Source organism: Bactrocera oleae, chromosome 4 (genome assembly GCF_042242935.1).
Source record: "Bactrocera oleae isolate idBacOlea1 chromosome 4, idBacOlea1, whole genome shotgun sequence".
Taxonomy (NCBI): domain Eukaryota; kingdom Metazoa; phylum Arthropoda; class Insecta; order Diptera; family Tephritidae; genus Bactrocera; species Bactrocera oleae.
Window position 1 is genome coordinate 74,211,664 of NC_091538.1, and position 17,472 is coordinate 74,229,135.

At 32.4% G+C, this 17,472-nt stretch overlaps 2 protein-coding genes across 17 annotated transcripts in view; one reads left to right on the plus strand and one right to left on the minus strand.

Annotated features, from left to right (window-relative positions):
* Positions 1 to 506, minus strand: part of hlk (hulk) — a 38,563-nt gene extending 38,057 nt beyond the window's left edge. For 12 of the 16 annotated variants that reach the window (XM_014247940.3, XM_036367470.2, XM_036367468.2 and 9 more), the window contains exon 1: positions 399 to 506. The gene's annotated coding sequence lies outside the window, so the exon portion shown is untranslated. The remainder of the gene's footprint in view (positions 1 to 398) is intronic. The other 4 variants (XM_036367465.2, XM_014247895.3, XM_070108730.1 and 1 more) reach the window with 4 other exon arrangements.
* Positions 507 to 1,753: 1,247 nt separating this feature from the next.
* LOC138857126 (uncharacterized) overlaps positions 1,754 to 17,472 on the plus strand; it is a 31,746-nt gene continuing 16,027 nt past the window's right edge. Inside the window, exon 1 of the mRNA XM_070108723.1 lies at positions 1,754 to 2,834. The gene's annotated coding sequence lies outside the window, so the exon portion shown is untranslated. The remainder of the gene's footprint in view (positions 2,835 to 17,472) is intronic.

Genomic DNA, 17,472 nt, shown 5'->3' on the forward strand with positions numbered 1-17,472 from the left:
AATTGTCGATTAAGTAATTGATGATGGTGGTTGCTCAAACAATATAGGAAATATCACTTATTTTGTAATATCTCATTAGTTTTAAATTATAAAAATTATTCCGATTGCTTTAATAACTTCAATTATTTCAAAATTAAAACCGATTATTTTATTCAAACACTTTTTCCAAATATTTCTAATTAAATTTTCTGCAAAATCGGATGAATTCGTCGTTCAAAGTAATTTTCGATGCTTTCAAATGAACATGTTTTCGATATATTTATATTTTTAGATATGTATATATTATATTTATGCTCTTTTCTAGTATATTTTTGGTACAAATATTCATATATACTATATATATATATATAATTTTATATATATGTATATTTAGTATGTAGTAGGAAATTTAGATGAACTTCAACGTTTTCCGCGGACTGATTATTTCTAGTATTTTTTTTTTTAATTTTTAGTTCCACTCCGTGCAGAGGTCCGCTCGCAACTGAAATATATTTCGTAGGATTTTGGTGAATTTTCCGTCGATCGCCAAGATCGGTACCAAATTCGCTAAGTGTTTGTTTCAACGTTAGTGTGCTTGGCGCAAGTTGAACACCCAAAGGAAAAAGCAAAAATCGGAAATGTACGAAAAACAAAAATCTATTTTTCTGGTAGGAATACATGTTTAAATGATATATTTGTGAGTAAAATTATGTGGGGTAAAAATGTGCCAGTCGGTGGTCGTCAAACTCGGAAAAGCTTCTCAGCACCCGAGAGCATCGAGAGCGCAAAGAGCAGCATCAATTCCGAATTGTTGACAATATTATCACTCCCGTCCGACGAATATTTGGAAAAACATTGCAAGAAATGATTTGGAAAATTTTCACTCAAACCATAAAATTTCAAAATTTGAGGTGCTTGCTTAGTAACCAGTAGTGTGTATATTTGTATGCACGTATTTACATATATTCATTGAAGGACGCGACACTTTATTTGCTTTTGGATAGCTTTTGTCTTTGGTGCTTTGTTGTTCGTTAATTTAATAACTTACAGAATCAAAAAATTACAATATTACTAGATTGTCTGGCATTTTTATATTTTCGCTATTAATTCATCTCATTTTTGACATTGATAAAAGTTATAATTAGCACATATGTACCATATATACAGTAACGACATTGAAATAAAAAACAAGGTTGTTATTTAGTAGGGATGTCTTCCGTGTTAACAGTCAGCTGTTGACTATTTAACCTCAATGTAATAACTTTGGCAATAATTAGATACGTAGATTTGAAGAGAAAAAATTATTATTAACTATGAAAATAATAATGATTATTCATATTGTTGGCGATACCAAATAATAAATATCCTTTCATTCATGTGTTCTCCATAAGCCGTTATTTTTAGTACCTTTGGACATGAGGTGGCTAGGGGTCTAAGCATGTGGGCCGGATTTATTTTATGAGAAAAAATTTCACAATTATTTATTTTACATATGTACATACTATGGCATGCATGTATAATCAGAGAACTAATTGTTTTAAGTTCTCTGGTTTAATAATCAAATATATATCATACATTGTAATAAATTCTAAATAACTCTGACCAGTTTTACCCCGCCTGAAAGTATGCTTCTCATTGACACTGGTTGCTTTATAATCTATTACAATCAACTAAAGTGAGATAGTTGTCATTTGAACACATGATAATAACAATGTGGCCTACTCTTCGTTAATATCCCAATTACTCACCGAGCATGTCACTTTGCTCACAATTCGTTCAAATACTCAGCTGAGGAGTACAAATGAATTTAGTAAAATTTTGTACTTGATTAAACACGGTTATAAGCACAGTAGAAAGACATTCTTATCAGCGTTTTTGATTACCACATTCACTTTCGTGACGAAAAGAGCTAAATAAGTTTGTGCTTAAATTTAAAGCCTAATAAAAAGAAAATTTTCCCCACAATTTTATTTGTGAACTCAACATTTGTTAAGCTAGTGCAATTCAGTGATTCCGCTATCCTCGTACCTCTCTTTGAAAACACTAGCCGAACCCATTTTGCGGAAAATCGAAACCACCTATCAGAACATCAGCAAAGGGAGTACGCAGGTCATTCAAGTGTTGTAATGCTATTCGAAGTAATATCTAGAATATTTGACACAAAGTTCATGAACTAAGCTAAGAAACGTCGACATAAACGTTAAATAGAAGCTAATATTTATTTGTTTTGTGAGTTTGTGACAAGATGCACTGGTATGAGTGCAGTTAAAGCTGAAAAGCAAACAAAACCAAGAAACCACAACATTTTAACCAACTTTAGCGATTTTAGTTTTTGGTGTGTATTTTGTATTATTTTAAAATGAAAACTGTTGAGTGCAGATCTTTGCTTGAATGTTCCGCAAAGTGCCGATTGATATATGTGTATATTAATAATTTAATATAACATATTTACCTACATATAGGAACATGTGTGTTGATTAGATATTCATATACAAAAAACAGTTAGGAAACTGTGTTAAATATATGAAAGAAGAAGCAGTAAAATTGACATTAACTCAGGAAGTAAAAGCGTGCGAATGACATTTCTGCTGGTCGGCTAAAATACCAGGGAGAGCACACAAAATCTTTGTTTGCAAAAGAGCGCAAGTGTTTACAAACTATCAGTGAGAGAAGTATTCATGCATTTATATTTAAATGAAAATTTAAAAACGAGAACAACCCCAAAAGGCTAGAATATATCCCATTCATATATTTCGAAAAATCCCTTAGTGGAAAACGTGCATTTTCAAAGCTACAACCCAGTCGTCGAATTTAAGCTGCGGAAAACAGTCAAACAAAATCTGAAATTTGTGAAGGTGAGAACATAAAAATTTATAGCTTGTACAAGTGACTAATATCGTATATGTATATGTACATATAAATATATATGTATGTAAGTAGATTAGTACGTAATTTTTTACAAGTACATGTACATACATATGTAGTATATAGTGAAATGCGATAATTATAAACTGAAAATTTCCCGTAATTTTCCTTTGTTTGCAATTTCAGTTTTGCATATAAAAACTTCAACATTTTAATTACATAACTTGATTAATACATTCTATATATATTATAAAATTTTAAACGCACCAAAAATGTCCGCATTTTTACAAATTTTCTGCTGGTTTCAGTTTATTGTGCTTTATGTCGGTCGGTTATTTTTAGGCTGAGAAAATGCCAAAAATTTAAATGTAGGTATGCTTTGAATTCGAAATTCAGACACCGCAGAGACATATTTATTTGCGTCATTGAGTCAGATGGTTAAGTAAATAATATACGCACATGTTCTTTAAAATAAATTGACTTTCTTTAAAATAGCTCTCTCATCATCATAAACACAAATTTATTACATAAACTATAATTGGAATTTTTGTTTCTATTTTATAATTCTAAAAACGAAACATATTCAACTCTTTACGTGGCATGGAAATAACGATAAAAATTTGCTTAACTGTCAAAAAGTGTGTAAGTAAGGACATAAAGTGGGTCACGGCAGCAACTTGAATTTTGCTGCACTTTACTTTACTCAACATAAATTGAGGAAAAATAATTATTCTAAATAAATGTATAAATATTGGGGTCGGCTTTAGTATACCGTCCAAGGCTTTCGGGGATAAAATGGAGGAGAGGAGATCCTCCAGATCAAGAATATATATAGATATAGCCGCGGGAAACTTATAGTTTTCGAGATATTTACGTTTAAAGTTGAAAATTTCAACTATTTAAAGTACGTATTTTTTCGATTTAAAATGAATTATACACTTAAATTTTCACTTATATATCCACTAACACTTTGAAATTTTTTGTATATTATATGCTGCAAAAATAGCTTTTAGTAAGAAGTTCTGCGCAAAAAAAACCTTGATACACCCCGGTGTTGGATCGACCAGGGTAATTTTTTTTGAAGCGCGGCCGAAGTCCGCCAACGCAAAAAGAAGTTCGACAAGCAAAAGTAATATTGTCATATTAACATCAATACTCTCTAATAGTTTATTTTTCTAGGTTTTGGATTCCTGTATTTGGTTTCATTTCTTTCAGTTCAATTACAAAAGATGTCGATAAGGTAACACTGGTTATTTGACATTTTGCAACCCTTTTGTTATTGTCAGAATTAATAGAATTTAACAATAATTTAAATATTGAATTAAACTATTTTTGCCCTACATAATGTAAAATAAATGTGTACAAACGAATTAGTGAAGCGTTAGTGGATATAAAAGTGAAAAATATAAGTGTATAATTCATTTTAAATCGAAAAAATGCGTACTTTAAATAGTTGAAATTTTCAACTTTAAACTAAATCTATATATATTCTTGATCTGGAGGATATGCCTCTATCCGCTCATACCAATTTTATCCCCGAAAGCCAGGGACGGTATACTAAAGTTTTCCCAAATATTGTATTAAGTTCTCAATTTCTCAACTGCCATTTCAATACTTTCCACGAATTATTATCGATAGCCCTGATTCAATTAATATTTATATTTATATATACGTATATATATGTACATACATATGTGTATATTTATGCGTATAACACTGTATTTGTTCGCTAAACAATTTATCTTAATATTATTCAAAAACACACGTATGTACATATATATATTATCATATACAAGTGTATATGTTCCAGCACATTTATTTATATGCCTATGTTCGTACCCTATCGTATGTGTTTTTACAAAATTCGGCAAATAAATAAAGATACAATAACGGAAAGTTAATTAATGTATAAAAATATATGTATGTATATATAGTATATGTATGTAAGTGCAATATATCTGAGTATGGCCTTTTTGAGTTAAAATATAAAGATAAAATATAGATATACCCAGAAGTGCCTCTTCGGTATCTGTACGTCTTACTGTAGGGTAATTTTCTTACATTTATGTACTATGTGCATATGTATATAGTAAACAGAAATTACTAGGTAATGAAAACAAACGCAAAAACCTATTAAAAGTCGTAGTCTGCTTGCAATATAAGTATGTACATGAGCGCCCTTAAATCAATCAGTATACAACCTGTTCGCGGTATTCTAACATTTATTTGACATTCATAACATGTATGTATATATGTATAACTTGTATGTACATACACTTTCGACCAGACACAACTTACCATTCAAAATTTTCAAGTGTTACGCATATTTGGCAACTCTTTATAGTGGTACTTTTTGCGGGTATTGACTTTTTTTTATTTAGAACTAAGTAAGTGACATGTTATTTATCAAAAATATTAAAAATAATTTAAGTGAAGCTTACAAAATGAGCTCGAAATATAACATAAAAGACTGGCACACGAATAAAAATTGATAATATTTTATTTTTTAATTGAATTTAACTTGTACTATAATTAAAGTTAATGTTTTCTTTTCAAATCCAAAGTTTAGTCGTATTATTGATTAAAAAATATGCATTAAACCAAATAAATTAAAGGCTAAAATTATAGTTAGGTAATATAATGTAGTTAACTTGTGCTTACTAAAAACATTAAAAAAGAAAGTTGAAAAAATCCCGAAAGAACGAAAAAGTCCAAAAAATATGAAAGTGTAGTGGTAAGTTCCGTGTGGCCGCAGGTGTACCATACATTCCAATGTACTTATCCATACTTACATAATAATGTGTGAACATACATATATACTTTTAATATATGTATATAATTTTAAAACTGAGATGAAGGAAAAAAAAAATATACTGAATTTTACAAAATAGGCAAGAAGGTCGGGAGACAGCACAGTTTTTTTGGCCAATAGAGCAAAAATAAATAATAATGATGAGGTTTAAGTAATGAAATCTTTAGGGAGCTAAGTGTTGGTAGAAAGCCTCTTATCTCAGCTTTAACGCTAAGTTTTTGGACACATGTAAGTATGTTGTTTTTAAATTTGAACTGCTTTGGGGTAAACATTGTTTGAATGTGAAAGAAATTACAATTATTTTACAAAAACTTACTTTAACCAACTAAACGCCAAATGAGTATACAATATTTATATCAGACCACTTAGTAAGTCACGCAACCTACAATTGAAAATTCAGACTTGAATGTAAAATCCACAAATTCATACGTATGTACATATGTATGTATTATATTTTAAGTACTAATTCTATCAAATCTCCCTTCATAGGTACATACTTATGTACATATGTATGTATGTATGTGCATTACCACAAATTTTGCCTGCTGAGTAAGCAAACAGCAATCGAAAACCTTCGAAATTGTTTTCTTTTTAGCTTGAAAAAAAAATAAAGCTGTTCACAGTTATTAGTTTGACAGCCCAATCTCTTAAAAATTGCTCCAAAATAAAAATGTTTCGACTGTCTGTATCGACATCGTTTATTTCCATTATTTCTTAGTTTTCTTGCTTTCTTGCTATGTATATTATGAGCAAAGAGCCGAACAGAGTAGAGAAGAGTACGTGCCGTTGCCGATGGCATCCTGACCTAACCCAGAATATTTAAAAGCATACAAACAAATATTTTTATACTCTCGCAACTTGTTGCTACAGAGTATAATAGTTTTGTTCACCTAACGGTTGTTTGTATCACCTAAAACTAATCGAGTTAGATATAGGGTTATATATGTATATATAAAAGATCAGAATGAAGAGACGAGTTGAAATCCGCGTGACTGTCTGTTTGTCCATCCGTCTGTCCGTCCGTCCGTTCAAACTGTAACTTGAGTAAAAATTGAGATATCTTTAAGACGGTTGCTATTGCAGATGGGCGTAATCCGACCACTGCCACGAACACAAAACGCCATTAATCAAAAACAAATAAATTGCCATAACTAAGCTCCGCAATAAGATACAAGACTGTTATTTGGTACAAAGGATCACATTAGGGAGAGGCATCTGCAGTTAAAATTTTTTTTTAAAGTGGGCGTGGTCCCACTCCTAATAAATTTAATGTGCATATCTCCTAAACCACTAAAGCTATAATAACTAAATTCACTGGGAGCAAATGTTTTTAGCACCTCTATTCACGGTGTGAAAATGGGTGAAATCGGGTGACAAGCCCGCTCACTCCCCATATAACGGTACTGTTAAAAACTACTAAAAGCGCGATAAACCAAGCACTAAACACGCCAAAGACATTAAAGTCGTGGCACCGCCCACTTTTAGGTGAAAACCCATATCTTGGGATCTACTTAACCGATTTCAACCAAATTCGGTATACAACATTATTTTCATATTTCTATGTTATAGTGCGAAAATGGGCGAAGGCGGACTACAACCACGCCTATTTCCCATATAACACCATTTTCAATTCCATCTGATTCTTTCACTTTCAAGCATCCAAATCAAGCAAGAATGATTATATCGGGGTAAAACTTTGCGTGAATAATACGTTTAAAGTATGCCACCTTGTGACCAAAAATTGTCTAAATCGAACCAAACCTGTTCAAGCCCCTAAGTACTGAATATGTGGACCCCAGTGCCTATAGTTGACCTTCTACCGAAAATATCGGTCAATCCACAAAGAAATCTCAAACGAGTATACCATTTGCTTTGCGAGGGTATAAAATGTTCATCCATCCGAACTTAGCACTTCCTTACTTGTTGTACGTATATTTATGAGTATACATATGTGGAGTATGTATGTATGTGTGTGGTTACTAAATGTCGGGTTTGCCATTATGTCTATTATTCAAATACTTTTTCCCTTTTCTTTTGATTTTTTTAATTATTTCTTATCTAACGGTTTGATTGCAAGCTAAATATTTCATAACTTAGAGAGATTTTCATTTTGCTCTGTTTCATCGGCAGTTTTCGGAGATATGAAATTTATATTATTTTTTTAATAATGCTGATTTGTGGTCGTGACAATGTTGATATTGTACAATATATAAGTAAGTACTTACATCAGAAAATCAAAATAAGCTGAAACTGAGGGACTAGTTCTATATACAAACAGACGGACATTGCTAAATCGACTCAGCTCATCACGCTGGTCATAAATGTATGTACTTATTTACATAATGAGGGGACAACGCACATGAGTAAAAAATAATCTGTTTGATATTATCCTTAACCGCTGGTAGCTTAACTGGATGACATTTAACTGACAGAACGGTTTTCACCAGGTTGTGGTTAGCTAACCTACAGATAGTTCGATTATTGTAAATGCGTGGAAAACAGTTCACAAAATTTGCGTTGGAACACGCAAAACTGTGTAAACGTCATGAACCATGTATGTGCATGTTCAGACAAGGACTCTTTTTGCCGCCCAAACCGGTTTTCGTAGGCGAGGGGACGATAAGGAAGGACGAAGAGACCATGCCGCTCGTGCTTGGGTGGCATGTTTTGTGTTATTTTCCGTAACAGCTCGTTGCTACGCAATTTGGTATTATTTATCATTTGGAAATTCATTTCATGGTTGCAACAGCGCTCGGTTTCAAAGTAATATTTACCTTATGTTCAGATATTTAAATGTTATAACCTTTTTTTTGTAATAATATGTAATGATGGCACAAGAAAACCCAACTTGGTTAACTTATAGCAATTGGAGCACAGTTTCGACTTAAGACATACTGAGCTGTGTGAATAGCTGTATATTCCCTTTACATTTTTTCTAATATAATTTATTACATTTCCACATTTTGTGCGCTTGATTCACATTTCAATGTAGTATCATGATGGAATTGAATATATATATACATAGTTATGTATCTAATATTAGAAATTTGCGATTATTATAAAGTACATAAGTATGTGCCTACGTACGGTAACAGTGTCTACCAGAACGAACTCAATTAGGTATGCGTAATTTTTTTTTTATATCGTTTTTGCATTTAAATCACGTGCACTTTAGTTGTGCGAAAATTCTAAAATAAGTAATGAAATTCAATGCGAAAATCTAAAAAGAGTATATGTGATCAACTTTTTGCCATACAAACAACAGGTCATACCTGTTAAAAAAGTAGCAAAACATTTCTAGTTGGATTATAGAGCAAAGCCGTTGGTATAATTGAAACCCATTGGAAAATCGTTCTATAATTGATATACAGTTTTTTCTAGTTGTAGGTTTGTATATATGGATCTGTGTATATCCATATAGGCGCATTTATTTAGTATGCTAAGTGAATTCATATCTTTTATATACTTAAGTACGAACAAAACATACATGCATATGTACATATGTATGTAATCTACTGGATAATTGCGCTTCGGTGTAGTGCGTACAGTCTAGCACTTCACAGTCATAGTAATTAGCAGAACCCGTTTCTGGAAGCTTTAAAAACGATACAAACACATATCAAACAGATGTGGACTTTGATATTCGACGATATTAAATACATACATATGTGCATTTACGTGAAGAACGGTGCAGTCTTCTGTATTTGCGATTTGCTGATGAACCGATATATTCCAGCAATAACCTCTTGATGAAAGTTGTTTATTCCATAAACATAGAAATCATTTAACCACTCTTTGCTTTTCATTTATTATATAAGAAAACCCTGAACAGGGTACATTAAGTTTGCCACGAAGTTTGTTACACCCAGAAGGAAACGTCGGAGGCCCTGTAAAGTATAAAGGTGTACTTCAGAAAACAAAGATAATTTTAAAATTTTAAATTTCACGACCAATTATCCAATTTTTATTTTATGTTGATATACAAGCCCCTGAAGTATGATAAGGTTTTCAGCTGTATTCATTGCTTACTTTGTCTGTAGCAGCCGCAAAGGTTAGATTTGTTTTTATGAGTTTGGCGATTTTCATTCGTTAAGAGCTCACACTTCGTTGTTTTTTCGTGAATTCTTGTCCAGACACAATACTGTAACTTTTTCCTATTTTCAAAAATAAAACAACCTGAAAGGACAGTCTAAACAATGAGTGTTATGAATCGCAAGCTCGGCTAGTCGACAAACACTTCAAGCATCTGGTCGTAAATACCATTATGAAACACAGGTTTGTTTCGATGATAAATAATCGATTAAAAAACCAAAAAAAAACTTTTTTTAAAATATTTTTATATGGTTCAAAAGAAATTCTAAACTAAATAGTATATTTCCTAACTAATTTGATACTTCGCTGCAGGGTATATACGACAGTGAGTCTGAGTGCACGCGATTATCGACACTCACTACTCTTTCTTTTATTATTTAACAAACGCAATCTTCATTTAAAAAGCATAATAATTCGAACCAAGCTTGTTTATCAAGTTGCTCAGGCATCCATGATGTCTTCCAAGATGTCTTAATTCTGCGAGTATCGTTGAACCCTCTCACGACATCAGTATAGAACATATTTGAATATGAAGAATTGAAGAATCTTGATTTCTGAATGTGTCCCTAAAAAATTAATGTTCCGTCAGACATTTTCAGCTAAGGGCCTCGCAGTGGATACTGCATGTATGCTAATAAAAATTTTATACCATCTGTATTTTAGTAATGTGCATCCTAAAGGCCTGTCATTCACTGTATTATCTATTAAAAAATATGTATGTATGCATATATTTATCTTGCGTGTTCTTTGTTGTGCTATCTGCTGCTGTTTGTATCTCGTGATTGCATATGTATATATGGTATACATGTACTTACATACAGGTGTATGTATGTTTGTATATCCACATATTGTCGTACATAATCACGTACTTGTAGATGAAGCCCAAAAAACAGTTAGTGTACATTTATTTTTTACTGACGTTAATTTTGTGCTGTTTTCTATACTGTGTATCTGTCAGTCAGTCATTCACCGCTACTTTATTATGATGACTGGGGCGCCTAAACTGAACTGCTTTTTTTATTGCATTACGCATGGTGCGGATTAAGATTGTCTCGATAGTGAGTTACGTATAAAATGTATACTAATTTAAGTTGAATGTGTTTGCTTTGTCTCGGTAAGTGAAATTTGGTGAGGCAATATATGAACACATACCTACATTTATGCACCCATACGCGCATACGCGCATACTTCTAGCATGTAAGAATGTCAACCCTTTCTTTGTGTGGAAAGCGTCATTTCATATAAATTATCATATTTCTGTTTACTAACCATCACTTATATGAAAATAAGGGCCATTTCCTCAATACTGATTAATATTATTCTTAACCTCTGGTAGCTTAACTGGATAATATATAGCTTTAACTGACAACTCTTATAACCAAGTTGTGGTTAGCTTATCTGCATGTAGTTTGATTATTGTGAATGAGTGGGGAAAACAGTTCAACAGCAGCTGTTTCAAAGGAATATTTACAATATACATATTTAGAAATTGAAATGTGATTACTCCTATGTATGTTGCATATATGAATGCAAATATGCTTAATGTATAATGATGACAGCTGTCATTTCATGTTCTAGTTAGAAACTACCAAGACTCCTTCTTTCGGTAAAGTTTACCGAAACTTAAATCACAGATGGTTGCTATCCAGATATTGAGAAAACCATTTTTCAACATGTCGCCGATAAAGTTCTGGTTAAGCGCTTAACCATATACTGAGAAAACGGCCCTAAATCTCGTTCAGCGAATTGTAATGGGAGACTACAATAATGAATGGGAAGTATGCTCACATTAGCGGTGCCGGTATGAATTTCGAGAAATTGCTTTTTAGTCACAAAATGGCACGCGGAAAACATGTTGAGTTTTATTCATGTTTAATTGGTTTAAAACATGAAATGTGAAATAAGACGAAGTCATCCAATTACCTGCTATTAGGCGCTTAAATAGGTTCGATTCAATAATATACATAATTTCAAATCTAGTTGACGTCAGATAAGTGTATTCATGTGCATGTACATATATACTAATGTATATGGTCTGTTATTTAGTTTCATTCAAAAACAAGGAGTATATACAACATTTTTAGAAACGCCAGCATATTTGTTTTTATTATGACATTTGCACCATACAAGAGTTTCCTTTGTAGGCATTTATCTACAAACATCAGCTGTTATTGACGGTGGTAATTTTCCACTCGGCACAGAGCGAGTCAAAAATCAAGCGTGTGTACATGTACCCGTCTGTAATGCACACGTATGTACATATGTTTGTGGACAAGTGGGAACTGCCTTTCAGTGAAATGAACTGGTTATAAACTACTCCACCAATAATAAAATATTCAGCTAAGTACCTATAATGCCTTCTTTTCATTAAAGCAACTGGTTTTTCGAGATTAAAATTGTCAAATTTTAGTCAGGAATGTGTCAGTTACAAGTTAATAATAGATACTTACATATTTCAATTTATGTATAATTTTAAAAAATTGTGTTAAAAAAATACTAGTTCGCTGACATACTTATGCCGTCTTTCGGAACCCACTTTTTATAAAATAGCAATTCTATTGATATTTTTTGACTAATTCGATTTTAGAAAGTAAATTCTTTAAAGTGATAAATTTCCTGACTAGTTGATACTTTACTACATGGGATACACTGCTCTCTAGAGTTTATTTATCTACATACATAGACTACCTATGTCTAAACCATAAACCATGGCATGAATAGATTCTTAGTTGTAGGTAGCCTTTTTTTCCACCAAATGCCACTGCTTCCTAAAACGTTGGTGTTGCGTTGAATCTTTCCCGAATTATTATTTCTCGCCGAGATTCTGTCTTCCCATTTTATAGTCGCAGTCGGAACAGTAGGCAAAAAGCACCCATGCGTTAAAAACTAAAAAATATTATAACAATTTGTTTCTTTTTAAACGAACGAACAAACAAAATAAAATAAAAAGTGCTAAGCCTCAGAGATGGCGGAAATTAGATAATTATGCAACTTATGATAATTATGGTATATTAAATATTTCGAGCCGTGAGCAAAACTTTTCCATAAATCGTGTTTGCGGATTTAGCTCATCCTATACACAATTGAATTCTTTATTTCATTAAGATATCTTGCTTAATATCCAAAAAATCTTCTTTAAAATATTTAGAATTGTAGAGTGAATGCATGACTCATGTCATCTATTTTATTATGTCAATATATTTATTTATGCCAGTATCCGCATAAATAGTATTCTAAGTATAGTTGCAATAAACTGGTTTCCACTAATGAAATTGTCGACCGATTACTGCGTTGCCTTAGTGGCAAGGTAACAAATTTTATTTATAAACATTAATAATAGAGATATGTAATAATTATACTCTTGCAACATGTTGCTACAAAGTATAATAGGTTTGTTCACCTAACGGTTGTTTGTATCGCCTAATAGATTTAATTTACATATCTCCCAAACCCCAAAAGCTATATCAAGCAAACTTGCTCAGAATAACTTTTTTCAGCAACCTTTTCGAAAGTGTAAAAATTGATGAAATTAAATTATAGGCCCACCCACTCTCCGCATAACGCCTATGTTAAAAACTACTACAAGTGCGATAATTCAAATACGGTATCAAAATTGGACAATGGGCGTGGCACTGCCCATATTTAGGTGAAAACTCATATCCCGGGACCCGCTCGACTAATTTCAACCAAATTTGACAAATAATATTATTCTGACATTACAATGCGAAAATGGGAGAAATCAGACAACAAGCCGCTTACTTTCCATACAACAAAACTTTAAATTCCACCTGATTCTGTCACTTTCTAGTATACTAATCAAGCGCCAAGGAATGTATCAGGATAAAACTTTGTACGAGTAGTATACCTAATTGTTTTTAGATGGTAAATCCTAGTATCTACATCAGCGTAGATAACGCATAAAAACATAGAACGAAACAAAACAAAGTGGAATAAGTAAACAAGTGTTGTAATGAGGAGCGTCAAGGCCATCCTGAAGATTTATGGCCATCAAGCTAATTAGATTTAGTTGTTTGTGGCGCCAATGCTTTTGATTTTAGCATATTCAGTGGCAGCAGACAATACAGCACTCGAGCACCGCTGGCAAATCGTATCTTGTCGCTAAGTATCCTCTTAAACGCCCATTTACTCGTTGTACCGCCCCCACCTTGCGATTGGATTTTTCTATCTTATGCTTTTCATCTCAAGTATCCTCAGCGTTGCAGTCACTTATGCACCAGAGCAGTGAGGATAATCCGAAAGATGATATGTAGGTAAAATGTAAACGCTGAAAACAAAATGAAGATTTCAAATTCGCCAAATAGTTATTGGATGGAGTCTCCAAAAAATTAATCGGCGGAATTCATTTAGCGACAGTAAGTATTAAATACCAACTCCTTTGTACTAGAATTTCGTACGTAAATTATTAAATTGTAAACAAAATTAACGCAAATTGTGAAACACAATAAAATTATAATAAAAGATACATAAAGATTTTTGTTCTCAGCCACTTGCGGTCTAAGCGATTGCAACGTGGTCCATAAAACAATAACAAAATAAATATTAGAAATAGAGATCAGAAAAAAAATAAATAAATATGTGATTGGAACGTTTCGAAGTAAAAATAAAACATAATTGAAGCTGGATGGCACAAGTTCATGCGTAGATATATTCAGTCACACCCAGAGGTCGTCTATACATTTACCCTCCATGTCACCGCACAAAAAGTTGAGGTAGTAGAATTTCTAATTTCAATTTCCACAACTTCGTCACTCTCAAGTTTAGCAGACCGCTCTTAGCTTTCGTGTAACCAGCGCTGTGCCACACATCAACTACTGCTTTCAAGCTTTATGGGCCATTCAAGAATGACACGCGGTGTGTCTGCGCCATATAATATCGGAAAGACTAGAAATAGAAATAGAAATACATATGTATAAAAAAAATAAATGCTTATTTACACACATACCTACAATTATATGTATATACGCTTACATCCCTACCAGAACATTGACAGTCATCTGACCGGTAATATGACAGTCACAGCTGAAAAATTTATGTCAGCGCGCAAAACAAAGTTTCTATCATTTTCTTAAGAGCCTTGTGCAAAAACTGGTGTAACAAACGTATGTGTAGGAGTTTGTATCTCTCTTTAACACATGGGTATTCGGAATTGATTCACTATATATCTATACTGCTCACTCTCATGTCTTTTTCTGAGTCATTGCTGACCATAAATCCATCATAGCTGCAATTTGTCAGTCATGACTGTAAATCTATCCCAAGTGAACATTTCAATCAAAATTATTTATAATAATATACATCAATATAAAAAAGATTGCAACAAAAAGTATAATTGAATAATAAAATATGAAAAGAAATTTTCCATTCATGCCATCTCCTCCTCTCAATAGCTCTGTGTACGTCTTTCCTCAATCAGTAATTATTTCTGAATTTAAAAATGTCAATGGAAATTAACTAAATATATAGATATATTTGAAACTTATTTAACTTACGTATGTATGTTTATCATATTTAAAAACTCCTCTTTTTCATAAAAATGTATATTTTTAACACCAAACCCAGAAGAAGAGTGGAACACTTTTCGTTTGTGGCAAGAAGAACAGTAAAAATTGAGTAAAGGATTCAGCAATTTCATTCTTACGCATGTAAGCAATATGAATCGAAGATGTCTCTGTTTAACAATAACAGTGACGGTCAGTTGACAAGTAAACTGTCCATCAGTAGTTTCTTGTAGGGATTACACGATGGCAAAAGTTGAGGCTAGTGTTGTAACATACATAAGTGTGTACATTTGAAAATCAAATTAGTGAACGTGAAAATTAAATTAGCCGCTGGAATCCTCATTTGGCCGGGCCACCAACTAGTTACCGGCGACGCCAAGTAGTTATGACGCCGAAAACAATTGTCAATCGAGCCAATGGCTATGATCGATGCATACATATATACCTGTACGAGTATATTCATATATGCATACATATATGTCAAAGTTGTGATTTTTAGCGATTAGCGTTGATTATTTCCAGACATTTACAACTCAAATGTGTGAATAGGAAAAACTTAGCATTGAAATGAACAGACTTACTGCCATCAGTCATGGATTTACGCCTAGGCCCGTGAGGCTCGGGAAATATACATAATTTTGGAAATGCCAGAATTTTAGAGGCGAAAAAAAGTAAGAAAATCAATTTCAAAAATTGGTTCAGATTAGTTTTTATACAAAATTTTCTATAGAATTCATTAATATACTGCTCAATCTGTATAGGTAAGATAAAAATTTTTTTAATAGATCAAGTATAGTCCTTATCGAGTAATGTTTTTTACTTTCTGTCACTTTAGGGAGATTAATAAAACACGTGTATGAAGTGTTTTGAAATTACTAAATCTGAGTTATTTTTACATAAAAATATTGGATCGAAGTTATACACAATTATCTATATGAATGTATGACTATATGCTTGTATAGTATATAATCTGCGTAAGACTATAATTTTGTTCAATTATAATTATTTTTGAACTCATACATATCCTGCAAGAACATATGATAGTCAGAGCTAAACAAATTTTCTCAACACGTTTGGGCAACGTGCGATTGTTTTTGTATATAATCTCATGACGAACGATCGAGTTTATACATATGTAGGTACACGTGTAAAAGATATAACATGCTCTACAGTCGGTGATAAAGTCGCAGTCCCAATTAAAGACTAAAAGCAAGGATGAAGGAGGTCTCAAAATGATCAATTTTTATAAAATTTTGCATTGTTACCAATACAAACAAAATACTTATAATTTTTTTTTTGTGATTTTGTAATATATTATATACGAGGTATGTTCAGAGAATAACGGGACATTCAATGTTCAAATCGTCAAAATGTTTTTTCATTGCATGCAAACTTAACAAGTATATACATACATATGTACGAGATGAATATTTCAAATCTTGTCTACCTTAATATAGATGTTTATATGTACTCGCGCATACATAAATATGTATAGGATTCCCTTTGCAGCTCTCCATTGTATAAATTAAAGTGAAATTCATATGGGGGTGGACATGCAACGGCTTTTTACATACATACTTATATATATAAGCCTTTCTCTTTTAAACACTCGTGCGTTTATATATTCGCATTCTCAATGTCATAAGTCCCTAGGAGGTTTTTTTACGTAAAATACGAAGTAGTTCCTGCATTGTAGTAATTAACACAAATGCAAACGAATTCTAAATAAATTCATATTTGTATATAAGTACGTATTCCACACTTTATGTGTTCGGCCTCCGCTGAAAAGATACAACTTAGCTTTGTTAGAATTCCTATGCTGGGCATATCCTCATACGTATCGGAAAGCATACAAACATGCGCATCTGCTGATACGTGGTAACACATAGTAATGTTCTCGCCTTGGCATAGCTTTCGGCTGGGCAAAGAATTTTGTAACATTCCACAGCAACGACGTTGCACGCTCTTAAAAGTGTGCGGATTAGGAGCACTCAACTTATTAGTGTAAAACACATACACATGGTTAAAAAATAACAGCAACGGAATAAAATAATAGACCGATTTTAATTTTACAAAGTGTTTCGGTTAAAAAAAAATTATATGAAACCTCCAACGCTGTTTACAAGTATTTCACCCGTTCTACAGCTCTAAGCCGATATTTTTGCATACATTATAGCATAAACACAATACGGGCGACGGCGAATA